The 13,430-nt window shown below is 40.8% G+C and overlaps 1 protein-coding gene across 5 annotated transcripts in view; it reads left to right on the forward strand.

Annotated features, from left to right (window-relative positions):
- The first annotated feature begins 785 nt into the window (after positions 1 to 785).
- Positions 786 to 13,430, forward strand: part of LOC105205722 (talin-1) — a 52,754-nt gene continuing 40,109 nt past the window's right edge. Inside the window, exons 1-2 of one of the 5 annotated variants that reach the window (XM_039450066.1) lie at positions 786 to 969; positions 12,139 to 12,248. The gene's annotated coding sequence lies outside the window, so the exon portion shown is untranslated. The remainder of the gene's footprint in view (positions 970 to 12,138; positions 12,249 to 13,430) is intronic. The other 4 variants (XM_039450061.1, XM_039450064.1, XM_026131761.2 and 1 more) reach the window with 4 other exon arrangements.

Here is a 13,430-nt window from a genome sequence, read left to right on the forward strand (position 1 = left end):
GTTTGTTTGGTTCGGTTATTTGCATCGGCATAGCGTAGGACTGTGCATGTTGCGCGCGACGCCACCGCGCGCAAAGTTTGCGCCTCGCGAACCTAATCCCATCTTTTTTTTTTTACGGAAGGTGGGAACGTTAAAGAGCCCTCAGTCTTTTTCGAATCAACGTGGGGAAACATCCCTCGGAAATTCAAAGCGTAAAAGGTTGTTTTGCTGAGAAAAACACTCGAAAACGCGCAAAGCTCTGCTTAATTCGAAATCAGTGGCCCCTAGCTAATACTGACGGTATTGAAAATAATTACTTGTTTTTTTATATTTACGATATTACAACTAAGTTTACAAAACTTCAATTGATACATTAATTACTAGATAAGTTTACAAAGCTTATCTAGTAATTAATATATCACTTGAAATTACAATTAGTAGAATATAACCCTAACAGCAGATGATATCGCACGAACGAATATTGTGATATTTTACACATACGCACGATATCACGATATTGTACGAATGTTCGTACGATATCTAGAATATTCTAGAATATTCATACGATATCTTGTGCTGTTAGAGAAATTACTTATTTTGAAGATTAAAGGCACAAACAACAAGTAATTAATCACTGGTCAATTTAATTTTGTCAATATTAAATTTCAGTATTAAATATTTCTCTATATGCTTAATTTTTTTGGCTAAAAAATGCATTTCTTTATTGGATTTCTAGCGAAAGGGCGCGGCAGCGCCCCCGCGTTTCCACGCCTTCGCCGGCCCTGACCGTCGCCACAGCCGTCATCGTCGCCGCCGCTGCCGCCGCCGCCGCCGCAGCCGCAGCCGCTGCTGGACGACAGGAACGGCGGAATCGGGAACGACGGAGTCGCGAGAGTGTTGTCGGACGTAGTGCCTGTGTGCCTCGAAGTGATAAATTGATTTTGTTCGACGGAGGACGGCAGCGGCGCGCATCTATGGATATTCCTCGCGGTGAGTAGCGGCGCGACGCTCCTGGCCCGGATTTCGGCGGGCGAGCGATTAAAACGCGCGGCCACGCGGCCGTCGAATATTGATTTTCCCGTTCGCGTTTCCCGACGCACGGAATGGGCGTGCTGGCCCGCCGCCGTCCGTCTGTCGTCTACCGTCATCGTCGTCGTCGTCGTCGTCGTCGTGTCGTTGCTGCCGTCGTCGTCCGGCTCCTTCGAGTCTTCTCATTTCCCGCGTGTTTTATCTCGCGTCTCAGGCACCCGGTTGCACGAGCTTCCCTCTCATGACGGTCCCCGCCTCACGCGGTTCCCGTGTCGCATGTCTCTCGACGAGGAGCCGCCGTCGACACGGGTAAATAATCCGCCGAGCGGAGCTAACCTCAAAGCGGCCCCTCTCAACGAGCGACGGCAGCACGGTGGCCGGTGCTGGTCGATCCAACGGGTGTCTCCCGAAATATAGATGATTCACGAGATTGACAGATCGCGATCTTCTCCACGACGACGATTCGTGCGTGTGACACGATCGCGCGTATGCGTGCGTGCGCGTTCGCAGAGATTTTCTCGCGCGAGGGAGGGCCTCCTTCTTATTGATATTCGCGCTCCAACGGTTTTCATTCGATCAAATGTGCGACGACGTGCCAAAACAATAGGTCCCCGGAAAATCAATAGGTAGGCCGTGCGAGAGATTAAATAGGGAAACCCCGATGTCTCGCTGCTGCTGCTGCTGCTGCTGCTGGAAACGAGACGTCGTCGTCGTCATCGTCATCGTCGCGATGCCAAATCTCACCTCGAGTTTGTTTTCCCGACCTGCCCACGCGTCGTGACCTCGGCTGGCTCTTTTCGGATTTCTTAACGGTTATTCCGGATGCTCGATTTCACCGTTCTCTCGCGAGAACAGATAAGATTCGTCGTCAACGACCCACTTTCGTGACAACAATTGCAGATAAAATCCTTTTGTCCAGCCTCGAAGATCGAGAGACATTTAATCTCGATTAGGCATTAAATTATTGGCTATTTATTACGAAAATTTTATTATGGAAATAATGTGATTCGATGCTCCATTTCCTGCTTATTGTTTAATGACCTATTTGAGCTTATATTTGCGCCATAAAATATATAAAATTAATGATTCAACCGCATGTGTAAGGTGGACGATCGAAATTAAAAGATCTATGTGTCATATTTTCAAACATTGTCAAAAATATAAATTTTTTTAGATTGTTCTATTACATGAGTTTAAATATATATAATATTTGAGCACAATTCTCTTATTGGTTTAAAAGTTATTTAATTTTTTGTTCACACACTCTTGATTCTTATGTAAAATTGCGTTTTGTGCAATTTGCAAACTCCTTATTTGCAAATTTCATGGAGAAGTATTATTACCAATTAAATCAAAATTTTTACGTATGCTGATAAAACTAATAAATATTCGTCCGAAAGGTTATCTTAATTCGAATACTCTACACGTAATTTTAAATCAAATTACGATTCACATAATACAATTTTCTCTCATTTATAATTATATTCATAATTCGATATATAAATTATAAATAGAATTCTTTCTTGTATTCTGTCGCAAATTATAGACTGTTTAAAGTGGGCTTAAGATAGATCGGTGATGTCTATCAATTTCCAGAAGCGAAGAGTCATTTTAGTCAGTTTGACAATTAGCCATGAATCATCGTATATACGTAATCTTTTATAGAGAATTCTGTGGTAGAATTTTTTCCTATGAGATAGAAACAGAGAGAAGCGAAACACTTTACACGTATAATTTCGACTAAATGCGAGACTTTTTTTCGTTGCAATTTTATTGGTTTCGTCAGTTTCTATTATGATGTATCGGTTTTAACGCGACTATTCTGGGACGGACTTTTTTGTCGTTGATTAATTTTCTTTCAACTCGCCGGGTATCTCTTAATAGCGCTAATGGTTTTCTAATTCTCATGGTATAACAGTGGCTGTTAATTGTCATTATTTTTAGTGATGGACGGTAAATGAATAATTTTATTTGCATTGCGCACTTCGCTTGATATGCGACGTAATTGGAAGCGGGGCTGATCGGAATGATAGTAGTCACACAAACCCCAATTTACGGATTCATTATGCGTGACATACGAACACCCAATTATCCAAACACTACTCTCGTCGATGTGGAGCACGTTTTCGCGCGTCTTCATGGGAGTAAGGCTAATTAGAATTATATTTCCCTGCAATCAGAGCGCTAATCAATCTATGATTACAGCGAGAAAATTATTTTGACCGAATGTACAAAGAATAAATTGTTAATAAAAATATTAGACATTAAGAAACACATATATACATTAAATGTTTATATGTGTTTCAAGCTAGCAATGAGGATAATAATTTCAATTTCAATTTGCTTTGAAAGAACGGTTTTGCGGAAATATTTAAAAATTTAGTTGCATACAGATTTGAAAATAATTTTGTTGGACCGTCAAAATAATTAGGACGTTCTAACATGATGAGTAATGCTGCAAAAAGTTTTGACATTCTAGTACCCAGCTTGAGCGTCCTACATAATTATTTTGATGGGATCTAACAAAATTATTTTCAGATCTGTATCTAGCTTTTCAGATATTTCAGCAAAGTTGTTCTTTCTGCATAAAAAGAAAAGTTAAAGAATCATTATTTACATCTAAAAGCTTAACAATATTTAATCTTTTAAGATTCTTGACTGTTATAAAAATATATGTTTCCATATTCAATTTATTCAAAGTTTCTGAATAACATGTATGTTTCCTTTAAGTATATACTTAATTATTCTTTTAATTAGTAAAGTTATAAAAAATTTTTGGTTAAAACCTTTTTGTTTAAGATTATGTAACGACTTAATAAACGAAAATTTTAAATTATTTTTTTTATATTTTTTTATTGCGGAGATTTGATTTTTCCATTTATACCTAAAATATGAAAAATAATATCTCGTGAACGATAACCGAAAATCACATTGATAAGTATATATATTTTGAATAAGTCGAAAAGTGCAGATATTAGAGGAAAATAAATTACAATGATCCACATAATTAACTAGACACGTGCGAATACGCGCGTGTCATTTGCCCAGAAATAATAAACATACGAAACTGCATGATCCATCGAAATATGCTAATATACGCGGACGACAAGTTTTCTCATCAGCTCATGCAAAATTGCGCGAAACTTTACGTTACATAAATTGCGGGCAAAGTATTATCTCTTAAACTTCTTTCCTTTTTTTTTAGATATAAAGTCGAAGTTATATTGGTAGTATGCAAAGGTCGAAATTGACTCTTTAATATGCGATCGATCATGTACTAATTATTAGCAAATGCGGTAGTAATAAAGAGTATCTTAAATCGTATTATAAAGAATATCTTTAAATCCACCCTTACGAGCGGAAAAATCTTGCCTCGATTTTATTTTAATTACATCCTGAGAGAACTTAGTTCGGAAAACTTTCCTTTCCAATTATTCACAACTCGGAAACTATTAATATCTCGAAGCTTTAATTGAAGAAATTTCGATTCCGCGTTACTCGAAGAATCTAGGATGAAAAAATCGGGGAAAAAATTTATAATTTTGGCGGGCCTTGTATTCATTTGGATGCCCAGTGCCAAGCAATCGTTTAAGCGCGATGGGTAGTCATAGTCCTTTATTTTATTAAAATAGCGATGGCAAATTTCCATGTCGATTCAGTGAGTGGCGTCGTAGCGGGGCGGGGGGATGAGATAAAGCGCGTATCCATCGTGAATTGACGACGACGCTCGGATTACGTGTTGCCATTTACGACAAAGCCCGGTAAAAACGGAAGGTATAGTTCCGGTACATGAGCCCCCGGGTGTATTAATAGCCGAAGAGCGCGTGTACGTCCGGTGCGTGTGTACGTCGACAGTGGACGGCTCAAAATTAGTAGCAGCGGCCTCCGAGCACGCACACGCGTGCGGCCTTTCCTCGAAGATCGTAATGGAGCGCGAAGAGGACGACCGACTTATGCACGCTTGCGACGATGACGCATAGTCGCGCGAAACTCGTGGCGTCATCGCCGTGAAAGAAAAAGAAGAAACAGAGAGAGAGAAAGAGATTGTGCATGTGCACCCCACGGATGCTGCACTCCGGAGCGCGTGTGTAATAGTAGCCATGGCCTGAAGGCCGCACATGTGCGCGAAGCGCATACACGGATCCTGAATGAATAGCGTTAGATCACAATTGTGTCATTGATTTAAAAGAACGGCTCGAATCATTTCTCGTTGGATAAACAGCAGATTCGCGGTTCGCAATTTGCATAAAAGGTCTTCAAAATTTTCCCTCGCGGTAACGGCGACGTGAAATTTTTGTTTGCTTGCGGAAGAAATTGTTTTTTTTTTATTTGTTTTTATCTAAGGATGTATCGGACATACAGTCCTTCCAAAGTAAATAACATTTTTATAGTTTATTTTCTCTATTTGTTATTAAATTATTTTTTGCGACATTAAGAAAAATCTTAATTTCTTTTGTATAAATACTTTAAGTTTTCAAGTTGATTTATATAATATAAGGTTTTGTTTGAGTCTGTTTAGTTATTTTGTATACAAATAAATAAAATTTATTTTACAGAACTGACTTCTGCATCGCAACAAAACTTTATATAAATTATTTTGAATATTTAAAGTACTTAAATAGAAAAATTCAGATTTTTAAAAATTATTTTTTATTTTATTATTTCATTATTAATTATATTTTTATTCTACACATATCTACTTTTTTTATTAAAATAATTTTTTATCCAGACAGAAAATTGCTACCAAATTTTTTCTACTACTTTCAAATACAATATAAAATAATCTGTCTGAATTTTTTGCATAATTTTTTTATTAATGTTTTGAGAAATGTCCTATACATTCTTAAATCGTTTTCAGAATTATCGCGTGTAACCGTTATACGCAGAATTTCTTGGTTACCGTTTCGAACTCCGCGTGTTGACTCGCAATTTTCCGCTGATCCTCATCGATCTGCCTTTTCTCTTTTCGGAATCCAGATGTAGCACGGATTGACGGAAGACAAAGCTGCGGCGGCGGGCATCGACTGCCTCCGAGTGGATTCTCTATAGGAAAGAGTATCTGCTATTTGTCCCGCGTTAGGGTTGCACTCCTTCAGCACGTACATCGCTGGCAGTCACTCGACGATGTTATTGAATTTCTGGGATGGTACAGAATGCCAGACGCGCTACTCGTTCTAGTTTTCCAAATATGGAAAATAACGTGGTTGAAGCTATTAAGGATGTATAACTTATGTCTCGAAACGTTACTAAGAAACAAAAATTTCATAAAATGTTTATAAAGTATTATGTTTGGATGTCTGTGTAAAATTTGAGCACATTTTACTTATTTGGTTTAAAAGTTACTTAATTTTTTGTTGTTGATTATAGGAAAAAAAGAATAAACTTTGAGAATTTTGATAACTTTTAGCTCGTATCGTATAGCCGTATTCCTAGTTGGAAATACTTTATCAAACAAATCGAACTTTTACGAAAAAAAAGTTACAAATGCGCATCAAATTGTGTATTCACGAAACGCGAGGATTCTTAGTCCGTCAGCGGATTACTCGACGATATTCGCTTCGGAATTCAGTCACAACGCGATCGGTCGAGAATCTCCCAGGATGTCACACGCCGTTCGTAAATCCGCCGACGTTACGCGCGGCGCAAATCGTTTAGTATCGTTATTACCACCTGTCCGTCGATACATCTTATTTTTCCTCGACGTTCATCGAGCCGAGAGAGAATCGAGAGAGCCGTCCCATCCCCTCGTCCGTCCATCCGTCACATTTAATCCAAGTCCACCCCTTGTTTGCGCGGTTTTCGGTTACAACGCGTCTAATGGATTATCCTTACATTCCGCCCTAAGACACCTTCCATCCCGTGTCATCGGCTCGAATGGACGTGCACGCGCGAGGCATAAAAATAACAACGATTCCGATATTTACCGAACTTATTAGGAGATTTTACCGCGACCGGTCGACGAGAAGATCATCGAAAAGGGGGAAATATTGTAGCGGCCGTAGCGCGCGGTGTATGCCGACGACGACGCAGTCATTCCGTCCTTTTACGCGTGTCAACGTGTTTCCAGATGATATCCCAGATGAGACGGAGACTGTCGAGAATAATCCGATACTTTGAGACACTTCGCCGCGACGTCTGTGTATTCGCGCGAGAGTGCGAATTTAAACTTGAACTCGAATTCGCTTACGTCGTCGTGCAATTCTAACAGCTAGAATTCGCCTCGTTATTCAAAACGCGATAAACATTTTATTTCTTCAAAGACACACATGTGTCGTATCTTAAAACAAAAAATGTAAACAATAGACGTTTCCATTATATGGTATCCATTATATCCACATAATAATAAGTTGAGTGGAAAGAAATTTAATCAAGTTGGAAAATTTAGTCAATTTAATAACTTTTATTTTCGGTATTCTAATAAAACTAATAAATATTTGTGCCAAAATTTATTTAGCTCTACTTGCTCGTTTAAAAGGTATTTAAAACTGCAGTAATATATAATTATTTTCGTTACAAACACCATTATAAAACGAATGTTTTGGTTTTTTTTTGCATTTGGTTTCAGCACATTTCCGATCAAAATTTTTTCTCGTCGATTCGGAAAAAAAAACAAATAAACTTAAGAAGCTTTCAATTTTTAAATTTTGATAACTTTTAGCTCGTATTGTATGGCCAAAACGTCCTCGAGCGTCGAAATAATTTTGCGATAAATGAAAGCCGTCATTTCTAATTTTGAGGGTAAAATCACGGGTGTACTGTTTCGGAAAGAGGGACATCGGCATTCAGTATAGATTCTTCTACGGGACTTTTTGTGGCATTGTAATTTGGGTCGCGTCACCTTTTGCGCGACGAACCTCTCGTCGCGAACGTACCAAGTCATTAGAGCAAACGAGGATCTTTCACGAATCGATGCGCGAGGCGGGACAGGACGACTCATTGGATTTACGACCGTTATGATCCTCGCGTAACCTACGTGTGCAACAACCCCCATTACAGGATTATACGTTAGGTTATAACTAGCACAATGCGCACTTTATTAGTTGTCTCTTGTGCCGTTTTTACGGCGATCGCGAGATATTTTATTGCGCATTATTCATGACGATGTATTCGCGCCAAATCGTTTGTTAGGTAACGAGCGAGCTGAAGGACACGCTTCTCTCCTTACTTTTATGTTTAAAAAAAGAGAGATTAAACATGCCCTTTATTAAACTGAAAAAATGTTTGCAATAAGAATGACGTTCATTGATACAATGAACATTTAACTAATATTGTGAATACTACATGGAACATTGTTCATTGGCTGTAACTGGATTAATTAGTAATAAATTTTTGTTTATTAATACAATGTATACTTGAATGCATCGTGACTTAATTTAACATTTAATTGAAAACCAATGAAACAGTTTATTCTTCTAATGAACATATTTACGGAATCAATAAACTCATTCATCTGATGTGACTACAAAATTTTACACAAGTGACTAAATGCATTTAACGCATTATTTTATTAACTAAACAAAGTATATTAACTCAGTAATCGAATTTGTTGTATGTATTAAAGAAAATGTTTCGATAACCAAATTCATTGATACAGCGGAATAAAAGGTTTTCTTAAAAGCATGTACAACGTACACATTCATTGTTACAATAAATTCTAGTTTAATCATTCAAATTATTCTTTTGATAAAACTTGAGATGATAAAATTGATCGTTGAATCAGTTTTAACGAATTCTTCATTAGTACAGGAAATACTTTTATTGCCCTTAAGCTCAGTGTACGTACTCTTTGTAGCTCTTACTCGAAACGTACGTTTGTGCGAGCTTATACACTACTTCGTATTTCGAACGTGCAATATATAAAGCTTATGCGGACTGCATTCATGAAATAATATTGCACGTTTCGTTCCTCGTAACGAGATTTTGATAAATGTGCAGTATCATTTAATTACTCGAATGAATATTTATTTTGGCTGAAACACAGCGGTGCATTAATCCGATTATGACAAGATGAAAAATGTAGGGTCAATGGGTGTTAACGCTCGGCTTTTGTAGCATCTCTGAAACATTTGTCACGCACCCAGCGGTATTTGCACTCCAAAATTCGACGGGCATTGAATTTTACTTTCTCGGCTACATCGTAGCAGTCTGCGTTATACCGCGATGGGGTTAATGGATTAGCGAGACGCGCGTAACTAAGAAAGTACATTTGAGGCAAGAAGTTCCCGGCGGACGAGATTAGGAGCGATACAATAAATTCGTAACAAGCCGCAACTCAATTTCTGCTTGCCGTCCTTGTTATATCTCATTCTCGTAATGCGATATCCATTCCGTCGTCGCCGTCGTCGACGACGCAGTCCTCGTAGTCGTGTGTTCATAATGTGTGTCATAATTTAAGACGACGACTGAATAACAAGCGCCCACTTGTTTGCATATCGTTCTCCCTGCGTGTACGGTAATTGACGCAATGGTTAATTTCGAATAACCGATCTCTCTCTCTCTCTCTCTCTCTCTCCCCCTCTTCCTCTATTATACGCGTCTTGTGTACGCTGTAAGAATTCCGGGCGTCGATGTGGCGAGTCGCCTCGAGTTTAATGATCCGCGGATCAAAGAGATTTCGTCGAAAATTTGGCTCGATTAATTAGCAGTTGTCGCGTCGATCTCGGTATCCGCCCCCACGTCCGTAGATGCCTAATCAACGTCGCCTAATCCCGGTATGCGGCCGCAATCGAGTGGCATTATCATCGCGGTGATTCTGCCACTGCGAAATTATAGGGCGTGCTGTGCGTACGCGCGTGGTCGGCTGATACAGGACGCTATGTCACGGTTATTGACAGGTCGTTGGCTGCTTCGCAGTTTTGTCCGTCGCGAGTGGGGAAACCCCAACAGGGATAACAAATCGCAAGCTTCGCGCTCTTGCTTGGATTGTTTTACAATGAAATTCGAAACACACGGCGTAGATTTTGAGGAATCTGCTTCTTGAAAAAGAAAAAAACCGTCGATACGTTTCACAATGATGTGAATGCTGCGCGGAATAAAAAATTATTCTGTCTTTTGACGTTAATCCCACTGTAAAATTAACGTTTCGGAATTTATCAATATTGAATGATTTTCTTCTGTTTGATCTAATATGGTTTCTCTAGTTCTCTACTTAATAGTTCTCTATTTTATTATGTCATATGGCTTTTCCAAAAATGCTTTGCCATTAAGTGAAGATGTAAAAACACTTTCAGGATGTGTGTAAATTAAATATTAAATTGAACTTTTAGCATCAAAATTGTTTTTCTAATTTTTGATCTTTTAAACATTATTCTTTTTATATTTGTACATCATTCAGTTAAGAAAGAAATTAGAAGTTTATTATTTGTGATAAAAAGGTTAAATAATTTTTTTCCGGAAAAAATATATCTTGACATTGCTGTGCGTCCTAACGAGGATCACGTTATCGAGAATTAAACAGCGACGTGCTGTGCGACGCACAGAGCAAATTTAGCGGACGAGCATCAAGGCAATTTATTCATTAAGTAGACTTATCGTTAATCAATCGTTAATGAATCAGCGATGAAATATTTCATACGCCTGCTTCTTTACTCTCAACGCGCTATTACTCTTTAAGAGGCTGCGATTTTTTATTTCGATGTCACCGGAGGATTTCTAAACAAGTGTAAAAGATCGCGTGCCGATTTATCTTCATACGGGACCTTTTAATTAAAGACGCAACGAACTGAAAGCGTTGTTCAAGGCGCTTAAGATGTCAACAACGATCCATCTTGCCTGCCTCTGCGGGATAAATTCCATCGGCGAATACGGGCCAGATAACCCTCGATTCGGGCCCACTTGACGCATGCCACACCCTCGAATCGTCGTCGCCGGAGACGAGAGAGTGAGACCTCGCCTCTCTCCCCCGAAGTCGAGAACGGATTCCAGTTCCGCTTCTGATGCGCACCTATAAACATTTCCTCTCCCGCGCTGCACGTCGCCACGCGTCCACCTATTCACCCCCTTTCGCATAGAGAATGTCCGTACACGCACGGCGGCGCGGCGGTTATAGGGGTAGCGCCGGTGACGAGAGAGAGAGAGAGGGGGGCTTGCACGCGTGTGTGAAACAGAATCTCGAACTCTCATTGCGCGCGTACGTGTATTACGTGTGAGGGATGGGGAGGGTAACGCCGGAGGGAGGAGGGCGAAGGGGTGAGAGTCGGAACGAGAGGGTGCACGCGTATGTGTGCGTGGGTACATGCAGCCAGCATCAGTGGAGCGTCTCGGCGTCGAAGGCGCCAAAGCGTCGCGGCGCCACCCTCGGCGCCCGCCATAACGCCGCCAGCACTCACCCCCTTTCTGACTTTCTCTCCGTCTCTCTTTCTCCTACCTCCTACCTCTCGCTCCGTCTCTCTCTCTGCTTTTCCACTCGTCTCTCTATTGGTATCTCGCTTCCTCCGTCTTCCTCGCCAACAGTAAACCTCTTTCTTCGTCTTTTCACCACCGACGCGTCCGAAATTTGCGAAAATCTTCGAGGCGCCATCCTCCCTCTTCAGCGTCGTCTGTCGTCGTCTTTCGCGGAGAAAGAATCGTCGAGAATTCTTCTGCTACCGCGGCAACCGTTCTCGGAACTTTTATCTCTCTTTTTCTTTTTCTTTTCCGTCGTGATGACACGTGCCGGGCACGTTCCATATTGCTGATGTCGCGTGGATAGGGTTACCGCGTCTTTGTTTTGGCATGAACTTTGCTGGAGGTTTTTATGAAGGCTCCAAGACGAAAGAACGGAATGTACTTGTAAACGGAAAGAACGATTTCGCTCAAGTATTTAAACATTTAGCTACAGATTTGGAAATAATTTTGTTGAGCGACACATCAAGACATATAGAGAATTGCATTTTAAGCTGATGATTCTATATCTGGCTTTAATTTTTACGTGTGTATGTCGCATGCAGTTGCGTGCGTCCCCCCCTGCTTTTTAAATTAAAGAAAATTATAAATACAATTTGGAAAAATATATGTTAATATGAAGTTCCTGGGTTGCACCTCTGATTTTTAGTGAGATTAACATTAAACGTTTTAATCGATATAGTTTTTATAAATAAGACAATTTTATTTCTAAATAAATTCAATTTCGTTACCTTGAATAATTTCCAGATACACGTGATTGACGCCAGTAACGAGAACGAACGCACGCGAATTTTCGGATTGCGCGCACACGATCTGGGGAGAGGAAGTGCGGCGTAAGGAACAACGACGAGGCAACGGTAAGTAGCGAAGTGGCCGCTTCCGGTTCGCAAATCGTATTCACGGCTCGCCTTCTCGTCCGGAGAACCTCGTAAAAGTGAGCTCCATCCCGCGCATCCCTCTTTTTCTCGCTTCTTCGACGTGAGTCAGACGAATCGTGAAAGTGCCAGCTATACCCCCGCAAGTGCCATAAACTCACTTGCTCTTCTCCCTCATTCGTGTAACCCTCACACCCCCCCCCCCTCTTGCAGGCTCCCGAATTGAGCTTTATATCGGGTCGAGGAGGCACGTCCCGTGCTCAATATGGAATATTTCTGGGCCATAAGCCCGAAAACATTTAACACTTAATTGCGACAAATATGACCCGTAAAATTTGAATAGGCATTTCGAGATCAGGAGGGAGAAGATGCATTTCTCTCCGTGGGCACGAGCAATTTGAGGACGTGCGAACGCACGATTTAATCGAAGCCAGTCACACTTTGCCATAAAATGCAGGCGGAGCATTACGCGTCAAGTCTCATGTTCAACATACATATTTCTATAATCCCGCTTCCGTTCGCAGCTCAGCAAAATCCCGAGTGTTTCCGGAGCGCGTGGAAGATGGGAAGATACTTTTTCATAACGCGACGCGCGATGCCGAGGACTGCGGTCGCTGTTAATAAGAATATGGGCAAATGGCCCGTCGCAAATGGCGTTAAGAGGTCGATGGTCTCTGTTGACCAATTCGCTCGTATCTCCCTGCATTATCTTTAATCTCCATTCTGCGGCTCGTGCAATCTGCGCATCTGTCCACCGGTCCAAACTCGGCGGTTACAGTTGTCGTGTTTGCAGCCATGGCACGGTCGGAGGGATCAGGCGTCGTTTATTGCTGAACCCGGTTCGCCTTCGATAATTCCGCAATGTAATGCTCTAAGCACGACGGGGAAATTTAAAGCCGAGTACGCACATCTTCTCCTCCTCATCTACATCTCTTTCGAGACCGCCGACCGAAATTAAAATCTTCTCCTTGATGAAATTGCTTTCCTCCTCGTTTTCTTGATTTTCTCACGGGAGCGAGAAGTCTCCTTGAGAATCTCTCTCTCTCTCTCTCTCTTTCCGAATACGCGTGAAATCAAATGAAATTCGAAAAGAAGACCTCGTCTGAATTTCAGAGTAACCTCGTGACGGATCCATTTAGTTGACAACTGCAAGTTCTATTGCAT

This window comes from Solenopsis invicta, chromosome 5 (assembly GCF_016802725.1).
Source record: "Solenopsis invicta isolate M01_SB chromosome 5, UNIL_Sinv_3.0, whole genome shotgun sequence".
NCBI classification, from domain to species: domain Eukaryota; kingdom Metazoa; phylum Arthropoda; class Insecta; order Hymenoptera; family Formicidae; genus Solenopsis; species Solenopsis invicta.